The sequence below is a fragment of the Copadichromis virginalis genome, linkage group LG18 (assembly GCF_057382275.1).
Source record: "Copadichromis virginalis isolate Kocher_CV1m ecotype Utaka linkage group LG18, C_Virginalis_male_GT1.1, whole genome shotgun sequence".
Taxonomy (NCBI): domain Eukaryota; kingdom Metazoa; phylum Chordata; class Actinopteri; order Cichliformes; family Cichlidae; genus Copadichromis; species Copadichromis virginalis.
The window spans coordinates 37943632-37964618 of record NC_140635.1 but is presented as its reverse complement, the minus strand read 5'-3'; the positions used below and the strand labels follow the sequence as shown (position 1 = coordinate 37964618).

General features: G+C 42.5%; 10 non-coding genes across 10 annotated transcripts; all 10 read right to left on the bottom strand.

The window, feature by feature from the left end:
* Positions 1 to 5200: 5200 nt before the first annotated feature.
* trnap-agg (transfer RNA proline (anticodon AGG)) lies at positions 5201 to 5272 on the bottom strand. The gene has a single exon. It is a non-coding gene; the product is annotated as a tRNA-Pro (tRNA).
* An 881-nt stretch (positions 5273 to 6153) lies between these two features.
* On the bottom strand, positions 6154 to 6225 carry trnap-agg (transfer RNA proline (anticodon AGG)). Its single transcript has one exon. It is a non-coding gene; the product is annotated as a tRNA-Pro (tRNA).
* An 873-nt stretch (positions 6226 to 7098) lies between these two features.
* On the bottom strand, positions 7099 to 7170 carry trnap-ugg (transfer RNA proline (anticodon UGG)). Its single transcript has one exon. It is a non-coding gene; the product is annotated as a tRNA-Pro (tRNA).
* An 875-nt stretch (positions 7171 to 8045) lies between these two features.
* Positions 8046 to 8117, bottom strand: trnap-ugg (transfer RNA proline (anticodon UGG)). Its single transcript has one exon. It is a non-coding gene; the product is annotated as a tRNA-Pro (tRNA).
* An 873-nt stretch (positions 8118 to 8990) lies between these two features.
* Positions 8991 to 9062, bottom strand: trnap-ugg (transfer RNA proline (anticodon UGG)). The gene has a single exon. It is a non-coding gene; the product is annotated as a tRNA-Pro (tRNA).
* A 1834-nt stretch (positions 9063 to 10896) lies between these two features.
* Positions 10897 to 10968, bottom strand: trnap-agg (transfer RNA proline (anticodon AGG)). Its single transcript has one exon. It is a non-coding gene; the product is annotated as a tRNA-Pro (tRNA).
* Positions 10969 to 12794: 1826 nt separating this feature from the next.
* trnap-agg (transfer RNA proline (anticodon AGG)) lies at positions 12795 to 12866 on the bottom strand. The gene has a single exon. It is a non-coding gene; the product is annotated as a tRNA-Pro (tRNA).
* A 1827-nt stretch (positions 12867 to 14693) lies between these two features.
* Positions 14694 to 14765, bottom strand: trnap-ugg (transfer RNA proline (anticodon UGG)). Its single transcript has one exon. It is a non-coding gene; the product is annotated as a tRNA-Pro (tRNA).
* Positions 14766 to 15640: 875 nt separating this feature from the next.
* On the bottom strand, positions 15641 to 15712 carry trnap-ugg (transfer RNA proline (anticodon UGG)). The gene has a single exon. It is a non-coding gene; the product is annotated as a tRNA-Pro (tRNA).
* A 4677-nt stretch (positions 15713 to 20389) lies between these two features.
* trnap-agg (transfer RNA proline (anticodon AGG)) lies at positions 20390 to 20461 on the bottom strand. The gene has a single exon. It is a non-coding gene; the product is annotated as a tRNA-Pro (tRNA).
* Between the last annotated feature and the right edge of the window lie 526 nt (positions 20462 to 20987).

Here is a 20987-nt window from a genome sequence, read left to right as displayed (position 1 = left end):
CCAAAAACCCCAAAAAGTCCTAAAATGATCCTAAATTATTAAACAATTATTAAACCCTAAATTCCCCCTTTATTTTGACACATGAAATGTGTCACAATACTATACAAAACTTAAAATGCTCAGTTTTCCCCACTCATGATCCAATCTGTGTCTTACAAATAAACTTAAAACAGAACAATTATCAGTCATGTGTTCCTCCAATTAAGAAAATGTTTCCCCTTTAACATTTGGCATTCTCCCAACCATATACTATAATCCCATAATCTAACCCCAGTCAACAAAACAGAAATTTTCTCTGGTAAAAGCCAATTGTTTGTCCACATTTATTCATCCCCCGTCATCCAGCCACACATTCACATGCAGTCACACCATATATTGCTAATAATGGAGCAAGTGATCAGATTCTCCACCCTCAGCAAAATGAGCTCAGTCATTTTTTATTTTCCATAGGAAAATATTTCTTTATGCTTTTGGACTGGATTGACTCGCATAAAATCCTTTTTACAGGGACTTACGACCTGAATAGTCCCCACAGGTAGCTTTCTCCTCAGCCAATTGTAATCTGGAAAGCCCCCTTATATTTGCTCTTCCCGAGAATTTTCAGCGCCGTTACTCACTGTTGCAGGCCTGCTTAAAACAGAAATGAAAAAAATAGAGCTGATTATTAGCTCACAAAACACAAAACAAAATCACCTGACAGGTTTTCTTTAAGTGCACTGTTACAAAATAATGGGCCCAATTTTAGACATGTCGATGTTTCCTAAAACTCCCTCTATTAAAAACAAAAACAACAACCCAAACCTAACTGACAGAATCAACCCATCACCACAACAACCTCAACAACCTTAAGCACACAAAAGTTTTGCCATCACATAATTTCACCTCCTCAATACACCGAAAGTCTCGTTAAAACCACACAATTTGCACACAAAAATCACCCCCTTTAACATACTTAAATTCAGCATAAAACCCCCTTACGACAACATATAATCACTAAACTATAAACTATTTCCTACCCAAATCTGTACTTCTCTTGTCTGCCATGCTTCCTCTTCTGAAAGTCACTTCCTCAGTCACACACACACACACAGGAAGTTCCTCCGTCACCACTCACTCCAGCTAATTTGCATACTGAGTCATCTCTCAATGAGTTGCTGTAACAACAGAAACATATGTTTAAACATTACCACCTTATTAAATCATTTTATTTCTTTCTACAGTGATCACTGGTTTTGATCACTCAGTACGAGAGAGCACTCCTAAGTCACTCTTTTTAAAACTACTTTAATCACTTTTATTTTCATAACTCCCTTTGTCATATAGCTTCTTTGAGTTATTCCTCAACTACAAACTCAAATGTATTCTATTAACCAGTCACACCATTCTACCACTCATATAAGTAGCAAGCTGATCTTCATTACATATCTTTGTGTTCTAAGCCAGGTTTAATCAGTATCTATACAAATAATCATCATGAGCTTGTCTTGTCTTTATAAGGTTAATGCATTTTATGTTTGTGTATGTTGCTTTTGCAGTGTGTCAGACTCCTTCATAATTCTCCACTTAAGCCGTCAGTTTCTTTCCCAAATTTACTAACCCTCATTTTGATTTCCCCTTAAATAACAGCATTCCTTGTCCTCAGCCAGAAGTTAGGGCTCCACTTGCCACTTACCCCCTCCGCCTTAGCCCAGCGGCTTTACCCTTGAGGTCCCGTCTTCTTCACTTCATCTCACCAGTGAGTCTGAGCTCACAGGGACTGAGTGAGGCCGAGTAATCGTGACTGTGCCTGCCTTAGGTTGTCCCAGGGTTTCGAGGTGGGATCTTACCCGTCATGGGCTATCCAGCCTTCCATACTCGCCTGATACGGGGCCCAAGTGGGCAGGGGAGGGAACACACTGGCTCTGGAAATTAAAGGAGTGTAAGCTGCTTCCTTCATTGCATCTTATATTAAACTATCTCACTTCTGATTCCTTCCTAGAATAATTTCACATATGGCACTTTGTGTATGTGTGTTTTCTATTCATTAATGTAATTGTCAGTTATTTTCTCTCTTCATTTTACTTTTTTATCTGTTTGTTTGTAACGTTCTACTTTGGTTCTACTAAATCTTCATGTAAAAACAATACACCCTTATTTCACGCAGACACACTCTGCAGACTTCCTCTGTTCACACACTCGCCTATGAGTTATTATTATTAGTTATTTATTATTTTGTTCAAATCACACAGAATCATTCAAATCGAGTACTCACAGCATTCACATCACAACCTTCAACGTGCTCACTTTCAATCCTGCAAGACGCAGAGATGGACATCTCCTTCACCTAACATAAACTAAATTACCATATCAACATACAATTACTGAAATTCAGACTCAAATACACCGTCTGTTTTAATAAAGTCAAAGAGTAAACGGGTGTACCAAGTGTATGTACTTATGCGTTCTTGAACTGAAAGAAAAAGAAACTCAAACTCTTATAACATCACTCATGCCTCTCTCAAATTAAAAACACTTTCAAACTTTAAAACATCCTACTTTACATCACCAAAGAAATACCTCTCACACCTTTATTCCTCATTCAAAACCTTCTAGTCACCGCATTCACACTTAAACTGTGACCAGAGTTGAGGAATATAACTCAAAACACACTTTCCTAAGAGTATTTTAGACATACTTGTCATAATCAAAAAGAGCAAGTAAAAAACAAACAAAAAATGGAAACCTCCATTAATTCTCACCGCACACACAAGAAATTGAAAAATAAAACACACCAGCAACTATTGCTGGAAAGAAGTAATATGTTAGTCTTAAGTCTAAACAGTGCCCTCACTATATTTATATATCTACATCCAAATTCAGTCAATTACTATACATCCACTACGGCAACTCAAAACTTTATTTATAGTCCTCTAATAAACATAAATGGCATCTTAAACACACACTCAACAATGTTTGCAGCAGTATTTGTAAAACCAACTGTGGTTTAAACAGTTCACTACTTACTCATTTGCATTTTCACACTCACACACACCGTCTAAAAATAGCAGCAGACAGTCAGTGCATTACTGACTCGACACACAGCCTCCTCTCACTTTATATTACAAAGACGTCTTATATTTACAACTACTGCCAGATCTGTCAGCTTTAGCGCCTACACAATTTCGACAAATTTAAGTTAACGGTCCCACCGAAAAAGTCCAACTTTTTTGTAATCAATTAACCAGTATCTGTCCAACAGTTTCTGGCCTCATCTCTAAAGTCCCTAACTCAATTTAAAAGCGTCAACCAACCCAAACTTTGCCTGAAGCTCTATTTTTTGGCGTTTCACAGCCAAGGCTTACCCCGAAGTGTTAAGTTAAAGTTACACGCCCGAAGTCCAACTTCTTCTGACCAAAAAAACGCAGGTACCGTTCCAAACGGTAAGGAGACTCTAACTCCTAGTTATTCTGGAGTGCCCCAAGCTCCACAGTGACCAACTGACTATCCCTCTTCGAGGACAATGCCTAAGCGTCCTTGGCATTGGCAAGCGTTACCTCTGAGCACTGCGCTTCCTAGCAGACTCTAACTGCCGTTCTAGAATAATTTATAATACTTTGAAACAACAATCAACACCCAAAACAAGTGTATGACTGAGGCAGATCTACCCTGATGGACAATGGGGACTCTAACCCACAAATTGACCAACAAAGGTCTGACCTAATGACCAACCGGGACTTTAACCCACAAAATGACCAAATTCCCTACCAAACTACTTGAGACTCTAACTCAATTTCTTTGGGACTTCAACCCAGTATTTAAACTTTTCCTCGCAGACTCAAACTGCTTTAGCAGACTCTAACTGCTTTCATTTCTTCTTAGCAGAACTCTAACTGCTTCAACTCATGAGATTTTTCATCAAAATCAAAACAGACATCCACCAGTAACTTCAGTGAGTAGACTTAAATTTTATCATATCCAATTTGGCACACTTTGGAAATAATTCAACAGGTAGTGCCTTACCTTTGGATAAGCCGGCTTATGCCCACTCACTTCGACCACTGGAATTCATGTCTGCCCGTCAGACCACCTAAGACCAAATTTCTCCATCTACACCTCCAATTCTCCCTCCTCAACCACTGGACGAGCCCCCAAATGTTAAGGTTCAAAATTGAGGAAGGAGAGTACAAACCACCATGGTCCAGAAGATCTTGGTCAAACAATGATTTTAATGACTACACACGTGTGGGAAGACAACTCTGTACGCAGACAGCAATTGATCTTCAACTTACTCAAAGCATACACAGATTTTTATACTGTCAGGGCTTAAATTTAATGACGCCCCTTTAACGTCACAGATACATTTTATACATAGATCAGATCAACACCACAATGACTTTTAACCCAATTTGAAAGAACATCATCTTCTATTTTCATAGCCGGCACTTCCTTTCTACCTTTCAGTTTCTCTTTCTTGCCGAGACGACAAGGACGGTTCCTCTTTTACCGAGACACTTTCGCAGTTCCAACCAGACATGACGAACCTCTTTCCTATAAATAATTCTAACTCATGTGTGTGTGTCACGACCTCACTCAGCCTCTATGTCACCTCTCGCACTTCTGACCTTTTACCAGACCAGAGGCTCATCCTTATGTGTTACAACCTAACTGAGACTATGTATATGTCCTCTACTAAATAAATGTTTTAACCAAGAACCTCTGCTAAAACCTTAATATAAAATGACCTGATATAAGTGTTTTGTAAGCATGTATTGCAATTCCTTCTATGTTCTAGTTTTCCCTCAGCATGTATCACCTGAACAGTCACGTCAGTGAAGCTTAAGACCTTTAAAGAACCTGAACATCAACTCAAATAAGCACAGATATGCAATGTGTACAAAATAGCCATAACTGCACCTGAAATACAAAGTTAACATCATCATAAACATCTTAAGGCCATCTTAAAGCTATCTGTTACATTGTTAAAGCAATGATCGTCTTAGCCTGCTGCTCAAAATAACTTCCTGCTTTCACTTCTGCAAACTCTCTGCAACTTCCTGTCAGCCTGCCACTTGGTCTTTCTGAAAGACACACACTGTTCAACCTCTGAATGCAATATCCATGCTGCAGATTATATTTATTATTTAACAATAGCAGTAAAATAATTTCCCTGCTCCACACTTACCAAAGAATTCCATGAAGGTAAGAGCTTGTGATCTTAAGGGGGCTCATCCGGGATTTGAACCCGGGACCTCTCGCACCCTAAGCGAGAATCATACGCCTAGACCAACGAGCCACAGGAAGCCTGTGTTTAAGTCTGGAACTCTGAAAGGATAGACTTAAATCGGCCTTCAAATTCAAGCAGGAATGGTGTTAAGCTCTCTTCAGTATTCATTTTTGTACCTTCAGGCCTTTGCTACTGACAAGCTCCAACAGGGATGACTCCAGAGGGACTGCACACAGTGAATGAGAAAAAAGGGTTCCCAGTCATCCACGTCATGGTAGTCTGATGAGCTTTGAAAGAAAGCAGCTGGAATTCTCTAAGTGCCTTGAAGACCTTTCACCTCTCCTCTGAGAACCTTCGTTAGATCTAAAACTAAACGTTGGAGAGTCCCAGGTATTTAAAACCCAGAGCGGGTTGTCTTTACCAGGGTCGTTGACCAACTATGAAACACATCACATGAGCCAAGGGGTGGAAAAAAGGCGTGGGTAATTATCAGCAGAGGTGAAACCATTATGAGACCTTCACATATGTAGTTTAACGTCTTTACACCGAAATTGAATGGCCTCAATTTCGATCAGAGTTTGTGATCTCTAACGCTTTTCCACTTGCACCTACCTAGCTTGGCTTAACTTGACTCAGCTCGATCTTTAAAGTTTCCATTAGGTGATAGTACCTGGTTACAGGTATTTTTTTAGTACCTGCCCAGTAAGGTTTCCAAGGCAATCTCAAAATGTGACATATACAGATTGCGTGGCAGGGACTGTGCAGTCAATGGCATCACTCAATGAGTCATGAGAGTGACTCCTTCACAAAATCATCAACGTTATTTTAGAAATACAAGTTGATGTCACAGATGACATAGAAAGGTTTGGCACACAACACATTTACAATGCCCCAGAAGGAATGTGTCTTACCAAAGAATTCCATGAAGGTAAGAGCTTGTGATTTTAAGGGGGCTCGTCCGGGATTTGAACCCGGGACCTCTCGCACCCTAAGCGAGAATCATACGCCTAGACCAACGAGCCACAGGAAGTATGTGTTTAAGTCTGGAACTCTGAAAGGATAGACTTAAATCGGCCTTCAAATTCAAGCAGGAATGGTGTTAAGCTCTCTTCAGTATTCATTTTTGTACCTTCAGGCCTTTGCTACTGACAAGCTCCAACAGGGATGACTCCAGAGGGACTGCACACAGTGAATGAGAAAAAAGGGTTCCCAGTCATCCACGTCATGGTAGTCTGATGAGCTTTGAAAGAAAGCAGCTGGAATTCTCTAAGTGCCTTGAAGACCTTTCACCTCTCCTCTGAGAACCTTCGTTAGATCTAAAACTAAATGTTGGAGAGTCCCAGGTATTTAAACCCTAGATGGGGTTGTCTTTACCAGGGTCGTTGACCAACTATGAAACACATCACATGAGCCAAGGGGTGGAAAAAAGGCGTGGGTAATTATCAGCAGAGGTGAAACCATTATGAGACCTTCACATATGTAGTTTAACGTCTTTACACCGAAATTGAATGGCCTCAATTTCGATCAGAGTTTGTGATCTCTAACGCTTTTCCACTTGCACCTACCTAGCTTGGCTTAACTTGACTCAGCTCGATCTTTAAAGTTTCCATTAGGTGATAGTACCTGGTTACAGGTATTTTTTTAGTACCTGCCCAGTAAGGTTTCCAAGGCAATCTCAAAATGTGACATATACAGATTGCGTGGCAGGGACTGTGCAGTCAATGGCATCACTCAATGACTTATGAGAGTGACTCCTTCACAAATGTTGTTTTAGAAAGACAAATTGGTGTCCCAGATCACATTGAACGGTTTGGCACACAACACATTTACAATGCCCCAGAAGGAATGTGTCTTTCCAAAGAATTCCATGAAGGTAAGAGCTTGTGATTTTAAGGGGGCTCGTCCGGGATTTGAACCCGGGACCTCTCGCACCCAAAGCGAGAATCATACGCCTAGACCAACGAGCCACAGGAAGCCTGTGTTTAAGTCTGGAACTCTGAAAGGATAGACTTAAATCGGTCTTCAAATTCAAGCAGGAATGGTGTTAAGCTCTCTTCAGTATTCATTTTTGTACCTTCAGGCCTTTGCTACTGACAAGCTCCAACAGGGATGACTCCAGAGGGACTGCACACAGTGAATGAGAAAAAAGGGTTCCCAGTCATCCACGTCATGGTAGTCTGATGAGCTTTGAAAGAAAGCAGCTGGAATTCTCTAAGTGCCTTGAAGACCTTTCACCTCTCCTCTGAGAACCTTCGTTAGATCTAAAACTAAACGTTGGAGAGTCCCAGGTATTTAAACCCTAGATGGGGTTGTCTTTACCAGGGTCGTTGACCAACTATGAAACACATCACATGAGCCAAGGTGTGAAAAAAGGCGTGGGTAATTATCAGCAGAGGTGAAACCATTATGAGACCTTCACATATGTAGTTTAACGTCTTTACACCGAAATTGAATGGCCTCAATTTCGATCAGAGTTTGTGATCTCTAATAGCCCTTTTCCACTAGCACCTACCTAGCTTGGCTTAACTTGACTCAGCTCGATCTTTAAAGTTTCCATTAGGTGATAGTACCTGGTTACAGGTATTTTTTTAGTACCTGCCCAGTAAGGTTTCCAAGGCAATCTCAAAATGTGACATATACAGATTGCGTGGCAGGGACTGTGCAGTCAATGGCATCACTCAATGACTCATGAGAGTGACTCCTTCACAAACGTTGTTTTAGAAAGACAAATTGGTGTCCCAGATCACATTGAACGGTTTGGCACACAACACATTTACAATGCCCCAGAAGGAATGTGTCTTTCCAAAGAATTCCATGAAGCTAAGAGCTTGTGATTTTAAGGGGGCTCGTCCGGGATTTGAACCCGGGACCTCTCGCACCCAAAGCGAGAATCATACGCCTAGACCAACGAGCCACAGGAAGCCTGTGTTTAAGTCTGGAACTCTGAAAGGATAGACTTAAATCGGTCTTCAAATTCAAGCAGGAATGGTGTTAAGCTCTCTTCAGTATTCATTTTTGTACCTTCAGGCCTTTGCTACTGACAAGCTCCAACAGGGATGACTCCAGAGGGACTGCACACAGTGAATGAGAAAAAAGGGTTCCCAGTCATCCACGTCATGGTAGTCTGATGAGCTTTGAAAGAAAGCAGCTGGAATTCTCTAAGTGCCTTGAAGACCTTTCACCTCTCCTCTGAGAACCTTCGTTAGATCTAAAACTAAACGTTGGAGAGTCCCAGGTATTTAAAACCCAGAGCGGGTTGTCTTTACCAGGGTCGTTGACCAACTATGAAACACATCACATGAGCCAAGGGGTGGAAAAAAGGCGTGGGTAATTATCAGCAGAGGTGAAACCATTATGAGACCTTCACATATGTAGTTTAACGTCTTTACACCGAAATTGAATGGCCTCAATTTCGATCAGAGTTTGTGATCTCTAACGCTTTTCCACTTGCACCTACCTAGCTTGGCTTAACTTGACTCAGCTCGATCTTTAAAGTTTCCATTAGGTGATAGTACCTGGTTACAGGTATTTTTTTAGTACCTGCCCAGTAAGGTTTCCAAGGCAATCTCAAAATGTGACATATACAGATTGCGTGGCAGGGACTGTGCAGTCAATGGCATCACTCAATGACTCATGAGAGTGACTCCTTCACAAACGTTGTTTTAGAAAGACAAATTGGTGTCCCAGATCACATTGAACGGTTTGGCACACAACACATTTACAATGCCCCAGAAGGAATGTGTCTTTCCAAAGAATTCCATGAAGGTAAGAGCTTGTGATTTTAAGGAGGCTCGTCCAGGATTTGAACCCGGGACCTCTCGCACCCAAAGCGAGAATCATACGCCTAGACCAACGAGCCTCAGGAAGCCTGTGTTTAAGTCTGGAACTCTGAAAGGATAGACTTAAATCGGCCTTCAAATTCAAGCAGGAATGGTGTTAAGCTCTCTTCAGTATTCATTTTTGTACCTTCAGGCCTTTGCTACTGACAAGCTCCAACAGGGATGACTCCAGAGGGACTGCACACAGTGAATGAGAAAAAAGGGTTCCCAGTCATCCACGTCATGGTAGTCTGATGAGCTTTGAAAGAAAGCAGCTGGAATTCTCTAAGTGCCTTGAAGACCTTTCACCTCTCCTCTGAGAACCTTCGTTAGATCTAAAACTAAACGTTGGAGAGTCCCAGGTATTTAAAACCCAGAGCGGGTTGTCTTTACCAGGGTCGTTGACCAACTATGAAACACATCACATGAGCCAAGGGGTGGAAAAAAGGCGTGGGTAATTATCAGCAGAGGTGAAACCATTATGAGACCTTCACATATGTAGTTTAACGTCTTTACACCGAAATTGAATGGCCTCAATTTCGATCAGACTTTGTGATCTCTAACGCTTTTCCACTTGCACCTACCTAGCTTGGCTTAACTTGACTCAGCTCGATCTTTAAAGTTTCCATTAGGTGATAGTACCTGGTTACAGGTATTTTTTTAGTACCTGCCCAGTAAGGTTTCCAAGGCAATCTCAAAATGTGACATATACAGATTGCGTGGCAGGGACTGTGCAGTCAATGGCATCACTCAATGAATCATGAGAGTGACTCCTTCACAAAATCATCAACGTTATTTTAGAAATACAAGTTGATGTCACAGATGACATAGAAAGGTTTGGCACACAACACATTTACAATGCCCCAGAAGGAATGTGTCTTACCAAAGAATTCCATGAAGCTAAGAGCTTGTGAGTTTAAGGGGGCTCGTCCGGGATTTGAACCCGGGACCTCTCGCACCCTAAGAAAGAATCATACGCCTAGACCAATGAGCCACAGGAAGTATGTGTTTAAGTCTGGAACTCTGAAAGGATAGACTTAAATCGGCCTTCAAATTCAAGCAGGAATGGTGTTAAGCTCTCTTCAGTATTCATTTTTGTACCTTCAGGCCTTTGCTACTGACAAGCTCCAACAGGGATGACTCCAGAGGGACTGCACACAGTGAATGAGAAAAAAGGGTTCCCAGTCATCCACGTCATGGTAGTCTGATGAGCTTTGAAAGAAAGCAGCTGGAATTCTCTAAGTGCCTTGAAGACCTTTCACCTCTCCTCTGAGAACCTTCGTTAGATCTAAAACTAAATGTTGGAGAGTCCCAGGTATTTAAACCCTAGATGGGGTTGTCTTTACCAGGGTCGTTGACCAACTATGAAACACATCACATGAGCCAAGGGGTGGAAAAAAGGCGTGGGTAATTATCAGCAGAGGTGAAACCATTATGAGACCTTCACATATGTAGTTTAACGTCTTTACACCGAAATTGAATGGCCTCAATTTCGATCAGAGTTTGTGATCTCTAACGCTTTTCCACTTGCGCCTACCTAGCTTGGCTTAACTTGACTCAGCTCGATCTTTAAAGTTTCCATTAGGTGATAGTACCTGGTTACAGGTATTTTTTTAGTACCTGCCCAGTAAGGTTTCCAAGGCAATCTCAAAATGTGACATATACAGATTGCGTGGCAGGGACTGTGCAGTCAATGGCATCACTCAATGAGTCATGAGAGTGACTCCTTCACAAAATCATCAACGTTATTTTAGAAATACAAGTTGATGTCACAGATGACATAGAAAGGTTTGGCACACAACACATTTACAATGCCCCAGAAGGAATGTGTCTTACCAAAGAATTCCATGAAGGTAAGAGCTTGTGATTTTAAGGGGGCTCGTCCGGGATTTGAACCCGGGACCTCTCGCACCCTAAGCGAGAATCATACGCCTAGACCAACGAGCCACAGGAAGTATGTGTTTAAGTCTGGAACTCTGAAAGGATAGACTTAAATCTGCCTTCAAATTCAAGCAGGAATGGTGTTAAGCTCTCTTCAGTATTCATTTTTGTACCTTCAGGCCTTTGCTACTGACAAGCTCCAACAGGGATGACTCCAGAGGGACTGCACACAGTGAATGAGAAAAAAGGGTTCCCAGTCATCCACGTCATGGTAGTCTGATGAGCTTTGAAAGAAAGCAGCTGGAATTCTCTAAGTGCCTTGAAGACCTTTCACCTCTCCTCTGAGAACCTTCGTTAGATCTAAAACTAAATGTTGGAGAGTCCCAGGTATTTAAACCCTAGATGGGGTTGTCTTTACCAGGGTCGTTGACCAACTATGAAACACATCACATGAGCCAAGGGGTGGAAAAAAGGCGTGGGTAATTATCAGCAGAGGTGAAACCATTATGAGACCTTCACATATGTAGTTTAACGTCTTTACACCGAAATTGAATGGCCTCAATTTCGATCAGAGTTTGTGATCTCTAACGCTTTTCCACTTGCACCTACCTAGCTTGGCTTAACTTGACTCAGCTCGATCTTTAAAGTTTCCATTAGGTGATAGTACCTGGTTACAGGTATTTTTTTAGTACCTGCCCAGTAAGGTTTCCAAGGCAATCTCAAAATGTGACATATACAGATTGCGTGGCAGGGACTGTGCAGTCAATGGCATCACTCAATGACTTATGAGAGTGACTCCTTCACAAACGTTGTTTTAGAAAGACAAATTGGTGTCCCAGATCACATTGAACGGTTTGGCACACAACACATTTACAATGCCCCAGAAGGAATGTGTCTTTCCAAAGAATTCCATGAAGCTAAGAGCTTGTGATTTTAAGGGGGTTCGTCCAGGATTTGAACCCGGGACCTCTCGCACCCAAAGCGAGAATCATACGCCTAGACCAACGAGCCACAGGAAGCCTGTGTTTAAGTCTGGAACTCTGAAAGGATAGACTTAAATCGGTCTTCAAATTCAAGCAGGAATGGTGTTAAGCTCTCTTCAGTATTCATTTTTGTACCTTCAGGCCTTTGCTACTGACAAGCTCCAACAGGGATGACTCCAGAGGGACTGCACACAGTGAATGAGAAAAAAGGGTTCCCAGTCATCCACGTCATGGTAGTCTGATGAGCTTTGAAAGAAAGCAGCTGGAATTCTCTAAGTGCCTTGAAGACCTTTCACCTCTCCTCTGAGAACCTTCGTTAGATCTAAAACTAAACGTTGGAGAGTCCCAGGTATTTAAAACCCAGAGCGGGTTGTCTTTACCAGGGTCGTTGACCAACTATGAAACACATCACATGAGCCAAGGGGTGGAAAAAAGGCGTGGGTAATTATCAGCAGAGGTGAAACCATTATGAGACCTTCACATATGTAGTTTAACGTCTTTACACCGAAATTGAATGGCCTCAATTTCGATCAGAGTTTGTGATCTCTAACGCTTTTCCACTTGCACCTACCTAGCTTGGCTTAACTTGACTCAGCTCGATCTTTAAAGTTTCCATTAGGTGATAGTACCTGGTTACAGGTATTTTTTTAGTACCTGCCCAGTAAGGTTTCCAAGGCAATCTCAAAATGTGACATATACAGATTGCGTGGCAGGGACTGTGCAGTCAATGGCATCACTCAATGAGTCTTGAGAGTGACTCCTTCACAAAATCAACAACGTTATTTTAGAAATACAAGTTGATGTCACAGATGACATAGAAAGGTTTGGCACACAACACATTTACAATGCCCCAGAAGGAATGTGTCTTTCCAAAGAATTCCATGAAGCTAAGAGGTTGTGATTTTAAGGGGGCTCGTCCGGGATTTGAACCCGGGACCTCTCGCACCCTAAGCGAGAATCATACGCCTAGACCAACGAGCCACAGGAAGTATGTGTTTAAGTCTGGAACTCTGAAAGGATAGACTTAAATCGGCCTTCAAATTCAAGCAGGAATGGTGTTAAGCTCTCCTCAGTATTCATTTTTGTACCTTCAGGCCTTTGCTACTGACAAGCTCCAACAGGGATGACTCCAGAGGGACTGCACACAGTGAATGAGAAAAAAGGGTTCCCAGTCATCCACGTCGTGGTAGTCTGATGAGCTTTGAAAGAAAGCAGCTGGAATTCTCTAAGTGCCTTGAAGACCTTTCACCTCTCCTCTGAGAACCTTCGTTAGATCTAAAACTAAACGTTGGAGAGTCCCAGGTATTTAAAACCCAGAGCGGGTTGTCTTTGCCAGGGTCGTTGACCAACTATGAAACACATCACATGAGCCAAGGGGTGGAAAAAAGGCGTGGGTAAATATCAGCAGAGGTTTCAGGTGAAACCATTATGAGACCTTCACATATGTAGTTTAACGTCTTTACACCGAAATTGAATGGCCTCAATTTCGATCAGACTTTGTGATCTCTAATAGCCCTTTTCCACTAGCACCTACCTAGCTTGGCTTAACTTGACTCAGCTCGATCTTTAAAGTTTCCATTAGGTGATAGTACCTGGTTACAGGTATTTTTTAGTACCTGCCCAGTAAGGTTTCCAAGGCAATCTCAAAATGTGACATATACAGATTGCGTGGCATGGACTGTGCAGTCAATGGCATCACTCAATGACTCATGAGAGTGACTCCTTCACAAACGTTGTTTTAGAAAGACAAATTGGTGTCACACATCACATTGAACGGTTTGGCACACAACACATTTACAATGCCCCAGAAGGAATGTGTCTTACCAAAGAATTCCATGAAGCTTAGAGCTTGTGATGTTCAGGGGGCTCGTCCGGGATTTGAACCCGGGACCTCTCGCACCCTAAGCGAGAATCAGACGCCTAGACCAACGAGCCACAGGAAGTATGTGTTTAAGTCTGGAACTCTGAAAGGATAGACTTAAATCGGCCTTCAAATTCAAGCAGGAATGGTGTTAAGCTCTCTTCAGTATTCATTTTTGTACCTTCAGGCCTTTGCTACTGACAAGCTCCAACAGGGATGACTCCAGAGGGACTGCACACAGTGAATGAGAAAAAAGGGTTCCCAGTCATCCACGTCATGGTAGTCTGATGAGCTTTGAAAGAAAGCAGCTGGAATTCTCTAAGTGCCTTGAAGACCTTTCACCTCTCCTCTGAGAACCTTCGTTAGATCTAAAACTAAACGTTGGAGAGTCCCAGGTATTTAAAACCCAGAGCGGGTTGTCTTTACCAGGGTCGTTGACCAACTATGAAACACATCACATGAGCCAAGGGGTGGAAAAAAGGCGTGGGTAATTATCAGCAGAGGTGAAACCATTATGAGACCTTCACATATGTAGTTTAACGTCTTTACACCGAAATTGAATGGCCTCAATTTCGATCAGAGTTTGTGATCTCTAACGCTTTTCCACTTGCACCTACCTAGCTTGGCTTAACTTGACTCAGCTCGATCTTTAAAGTTTCCATTAGGTGATAGTACCTGGTTACAGGTATTTTTTTAGTACCTGCCCAGTAAGGTTTCCAAGGCAATCTCAAAATGTGACATATACAGATTGCGTGGCAGGGACTGTGCAGTCAATGGCATCACTCAATGACTTATGAGAGTGACTCCTTCACAAATGTTGTTTTAGAAAGACAAATTGGTGTCCCAGATCACATTGAACGGTTTGGCACACAACACATTTACAATGCCCCAGAAGGAATGTGTCTTTCCAAAGAATTCCATGAAGGTAAGAGCTTGTGATTTTAAGGGGGCTCGTCCGGGATTTGAACCCGGGACCTCTCGCACCCAAAGCGAGAATCATACGCCTAGACCAACGAGCCACAGGAAGCCTGTGTTTAAGTCTGGAACTCTGAAAGGATAGACTTAAATCGGTCTTCAAATTCAAGCAGGAATGGTGTTAAGCTCTCTTCAGTATTCATTTTTGTACCTTCAGGCCTTTGCTACTGACAAGCTCCAACAGGGATGACTCCAGAGGGACTGCACACAGTGAATGAGAAAAAAGGGTTCCCAGTCATCCACGTCATGGTAGTCTGATGAGCTTTGAAAGAAAGCAGCTGGAATTCTCTAAGTGCCTTGAAGACCTTTCACCTCTCCTCTGAGAACCTTCGTTAGATCTAAAACTAAACGTTGGAGAGTCCCAGGTATTTAAACCCTAGATGGGGTTGTCTTTACCAGGGTCGTTGACCAACTATGAAACACATCACATGAGCCAAGGTGTGAAAAAAGGCGTGGGTAATTATCAGCAGAGGTGAAACCATTATGAGACCTTCACATATGTAGTTTAACGTCTTTACACCGAAATTGAATGGCCTCAATTTCGATCAGAGTTTGTGATCTCTAATAGCCCTTTTCCACTAGCACCTACCTAGCTTGGCTTAACTTGACTCAGCTCGATCTTTAAAGTTTCCATTAGGTGATAGTACCTGGTTACAGGTATTTTTTTAGTACCTGCCCAGTAAGGTTTCCAAGGCAATCTCAAAATGTGACATATACAGATTGCGTGGCAGGGACTGTGCAGTCAATGGCATCACTCAATGACTCATGAGAGTGACTCCTTCACAAACGTTGTTTTAGAAAGACAAATTGGTGTCCCAGATCACATTGAACGGTTTGGCACACAACACATTTACAATGCCCCAGAAGGAATGTGTCTTTCCAAAGAATTCCATGAAGCTAAGAGCTTGTGATTTTAAGGGGGCTCGTCCGGGATTTGAACCCGGGACCTCTCGCACCCAAAGCGAGAATCATACGCCTAGACCAACGAGCCACAGGAAGCCTGTGTTTAAGTCTGGAACTCTGAAAGGATAGACTTAAATCGGTCTTCAAATTCAAGCAGGAATGGTGTTAAGCTCTCTTCAGTATTCATTTTTGTACCTTCAGGCCTTTGCTACTGACAAGCTCCAACAGGGATGACTCCAGAGGGACTGCACACAGTGAATGAGAAAAAAGGGTTCCCAGTCATCCACGTCATGGTAGTCTGATGAGCTTTGAAAGAAAGCAGCTGGAATTCTCTAAGTGCCTTGAAGACCTTTCACCTCTCCTCTGAGAACCTTCGTTAGATCTAAAACTAAACGTTGGAGAGTCCCAGGTATTTAAAACCCAGAGCGGGTTGTCTTTACCAGGGTCGTTGACCAACTATGAAACACATCACATGAGCCAAGGGGTGGAAAAAAGGCGTGGGTAATTATCAGCAGAGGTGAAACCATTATGAGACCTTCACATATGTAGTTTAACGTCTTTACACCGAAATTGAATGGCCTCAATTTCGATCAGACTTTGTGATCTCTAACGCTTTTCCACTTGCACCTACCTAGCTTGGCTTAACTTGACTCAGCTCGATCTTTAAAGTTTCCATTAGGTGATAGTACCTGGTTACAGGTATTTTTTTAGTACCTGCCCAGTAAGGTTTCCAAGGCAATCTCAAAATGTGACATATACAGATTGCGTGGCAGGGACTGTGCAGTCAATGGCATCACTCAATGACTCATGAGAGTGACTCCTTCACAAACGTTGTTTTAGAAAGACAAATTGGTGTCCCAGATCACATTGAACGGTTTGGCACACAACACATTTACAATGCCCCAGAAGGAATGTGTCTTTCCAAAGAATTCCATGAAGGTAAGAGCTTGTGATTTTAAGGGGGCTCGTCCAGGATTTGAACCCGGGACCTCTCGCACCCAAAGCGAGAATCATACGCCTAGACCAACGAGCCTCAGGAAGCCTGTGCTTAAGTCTGGAACTCTGAAAGGATAGACTTAAATCGGCCTTCAAATTCAAGCAGGAATGGTGTTAAGCTCTCTTCAGTATTCATTTTTGTACCTTCAGGCCTTTGCTACTGACAAGCTCCAACAGGGATGACTCCAGAGGGACTGCACACAGTGAATGAGAAAAAAGGGTTCCCAGTCATCCACGTCATGGTAGTCTGATGAGCTTTGAAAGAAAGCAGCTGGAATTCTCTAAGTGCCTTGAAGACCTTTCACCTCTCCTCTGAGAACCTTCGTTAGATCTAAAACTAAACGTTGGAGAGTCCCAGGTATTTAAAACCCAGAGCGGGTTGTCTTTACCAGGGTCGTTGACCAACTATGAAACACATCACATGAGCCAAGGGGTGGAAAAAAGGCGTGGGTAATTATCAGCAGAGGTGAAACCATTATGAGACCTTCACATATGTAGTTTAACGTCTTTACACCGAAATTGAATGGCCTCAATTTCGATCAGACTTTGTGATCTCTAACGCTTTTCCACTTGCACCTACCTAGCTTGGCTTAACTTGACTCAGCTCGATCTTTAAAGTTTCCATTAGGTGATAGTACCTGGTTACAGGTATTTTTTTAGTACCTGCCCAGTAAGGTTTCCAAGGCAATCTCAAAATGTGACATATACAGATTGCGTGGCAGGGACTGTGCAGTCAATGGCATCACTCAATGAATCATGAGAGTGACTCCTTCACAAAATCATCAACGTTATTTTAGAAATACAAGTTGATGTCACAGATGACATAGAAAGGTTTGGCACACAACACATTTACAATGCCCCAGAAGGAATGTGTCTTACCAAAGAATTCCATGAAGCTAAGAGCTTGTGAGTTTAAGGGGGCTCGTCCGGGATTTGAACCCGGGACCTCTCGCACCCTAAGCAAGAATCATACGCCTAGACCAATGAGCCACAGGAAGTATGTGTTTAAGTCTGGAACTCTGAAAGGATAGACTTAAATCGGCCTTCAAATTCAAGCAGGAATGGTGTTAAGCTCTCTTCAGTATTCATTTTTGTACCTTCAGGCCTTTGCTACTGACAAGCTCCAACAGGGATGACTCCAGAGGGACTGCACACAGTGAATGAGAAAAAAGGGTTCCCAGTCATCCACGTCGTGGTAGTCTGATGAGCTTTGAAAGAAAGCAGCTGGAATTCTCTAAGTGCCTTGAAGACCTTTCACCTCTCCTCTGAGAACCTTCGTTAGATCTAAAACTAAATGTTGGAGAGTCCCAGGTATTTAAACCCTAGATGGGGTTGTCTTTACCAGGGTCGTTGACCAACTATGAAACACATCACATGAGCCAAGGGGTGGAAAAAAGGCGTGGGTAATTATCAGCAGAGGTGAAACCATTATGAGACCTTCACATATGTAGTTTAACGTCTTTACACCGAAATTGAATGGCCTCAATTTCGATCAGAGTTTGTGATCTCTAACGCTTTTCCACTTGCGCCTACCTAGCTTGGCTTAACTTGACTCAGCTCGATCTTTAAAGTTTCCATTAGGTGATAGTACCTGGTTACAGGTATTTTTTTAGTACCTGCCCAGTAAGGTTTCCAAGGCAATCTCAAAATGTGACATATACAGATTGCGTGGCAGGGACTGTGCAGTCAATGGCATCACTCAATGAGTCATGAGAGTGACTCCTTCACAAAATCATCAACGTTATTTTAGAAATACAAGTTGATGTCACAGATGACATAGAAAGGTTTGGCACACAACACATTTACAATGCCCCAGAAGGAATGTGTCTTACCAAAGAATTCCATGAAGGTAAGAGCTTGTGATTTTAAGGGGGCTCGTCCGGGATTTGAAACCGGGACCTCTCGCACCCTAAGCGAGAATCATACGCCTAGACCAACGAGCCACAGGAAGTATGTGTTTAAGTCTGGAACTCTGAAAGGATAGACTTAAATCTGCCTTCAAATTCAAGCAGGAATGGTGTTAAGCTCTCTTCAGTATTCATTTTTGTACCTTCAGGCCTTTGCTACTGACAAGCTCCAACAGGGATGACTCCAGAGGGACTGCACACAGTGAATGAGAAAAAAGGGTTCCCAGTCATCCACGTCATGGTAGTCTGATGAGCTTTGAAAGAAAGCAGCTGGAATTCTCTAAGTGCCTTGAAGACCTTTCACCTCTCCTCTGAGAACCTTCGTTAGATCTAAAACTAAATGTTGGAGAGTCCCAGGTATTTAAACCCTAGATGGGGTTGTCTTTACCAGGGTCGTTGACCAACTATGAAACACATCACATGAGCCAAGGGGTGGAAAAAAGGCGTGGGTAATTATCAGCAGAGGTGAAACCATTATGAGACCTTCACATATGTAGTTTAACGTCTTTACACCGAAATTGAATGGCCTCAATTTCGATCAGAGTTTGTGATCTCTAACGCTTTTCCACTTGCACCTACCTAGCTTGGCTTAACTTGACTCAGCTCGATCTTTAAAGTTTCCATTAGGTGATAGTACCTGGTTACAGGTATTTTTTTAGTACCTGCCCAGTAAGGTTTCCAAGGCAATCTCAAAATGTGACATATACAGATTGCGTGGCAGGGACTGTGCAGTCAATGGCATCACTCAATGACTTATGAGAGTGACTCCTTCACAAACGTTGTTTTAGAAAGACAAATTGGTGTCCCAGATCACATTGAACGGTTTGGCACACAACACATTTACAATGCCCCAGAAGGAATGTGTCTTTCCAAAGAATTCCATGAAGCTAAGAGCTTGTGATTTTAAGGGGGTTCGTCCGGGATTTGAACCCGGGACCTCTCGCACCCTAAGCGAGAATCATACGCCTAGACCAACGAGCCACAGGAAGTATGTGTTTAAGTCTGGAACTCTGAAAGGATAGACTTAAATCGGCCTTCAAATTCAAGCAGGAATGGTGTTAAGCTCTCTTCAGTATTCATTTTTGTACCTTCAGGCCTTTGCTACTGACAAGCTCCAACAGGGATGACTCCAGAGGGACTGCACACAGTGAATGAGAAAAAAGGGTTCCCAGTCATCCACGTCATGGTAGTCTGATGAGCTTTGAAAGAAAGCAGCTGGAATTCTCTAAGTGCCTTGAAGACCTTTCACCTCTCCTCTGAGAACCTTCGTTAGATCTAAAACTAAACGTTGGAGAGTCCCAGGTATTTAAAACCCAGAGCGGGTTGTCTTTACCAGGGTCGTTGACCAACTATGAAACACATCACATGAGCCAAGGGGTGGAAAAAAGGCGTGGGTAATTATCAGCAGAGGTGAAACCATTATGAGACCTTCACATATGTAGTTTAACGTCTTTACACCAAAATTGAATGGCCTCAATTTCGATCAGAGTTTGTGATCTCTAACGCTTTTCCACTTGCACCTACCTAGCTTGGCTTAACTTGACTCAGCTCGATCTTTAAAGTTTCCATTAGGTGATAGTACCTGGTTACAGGTATTTTTTTAGTACCTGCCCAGTAAGGTTTCCAAGGCAATCTCAAAATGTGACATATACAGATTGCGTGGCAGGGACTGTGCAGTCAATGGCATCACTCAATGAGTCTTGAGAGTGACTCCTTCACAAAATCAACAACGTTATTTTAGAAATACAAGTTGATGTCACAGATGACATAGAAAGGTTTGGCACACAACACATTTACAATGCCCCAGAAGGAATGTGTCTTACCAAAGAATTCCATGAAGCTAAGAGCTTGTGATTTTAAGGGGGCTCGTCCGGGATTTGAACCCGGGACCTCTCGCACCCTAAGCGAGAATCATACGCCTAGACCAACGAGCCACAGGAAGTTTGTGTTTAAGTCTGGAACTCTGAAAGGATAGACTTAAATCGGCCTTCAAATTCAAGCAGGAATGGTGTTAAGCTCTCTTCAGTATTCATTTTTGTACCTTCAGGCCTTTCCTACTGACAAGCTCCAACAGGGATGACTCCAGAGGGACTGCACACAGTGAATGAGAAAAAAGGGTTCCCAGTCATCCACGTCATGGTAGTCTGATGAGCTTTGAAAGAAAGCAGCTGGAATTCTCTAAGTGCCTTGAAGACCTTTCACCTCTCCTCTGAGAACCTTCGTTAGATCTAAAACTAAACGTTGGAGAGTCCCAGGTATTTAAAACCCAGAGCGGGTTGTCTTTGCCAGGGTCGTTGACCAACTATGAAACACATCACATGAGCCAAGGGGTGGAAAAAAGGCGTGGGTAAATATCAGCAGAGGTTTCAGGTGAAACCATTATGAGACCTTCACATATGTAGTTTAACGTCTTTACACCGAAATTGAATGGCCTCAATTTCGATCAGAGTTTGTGATCTC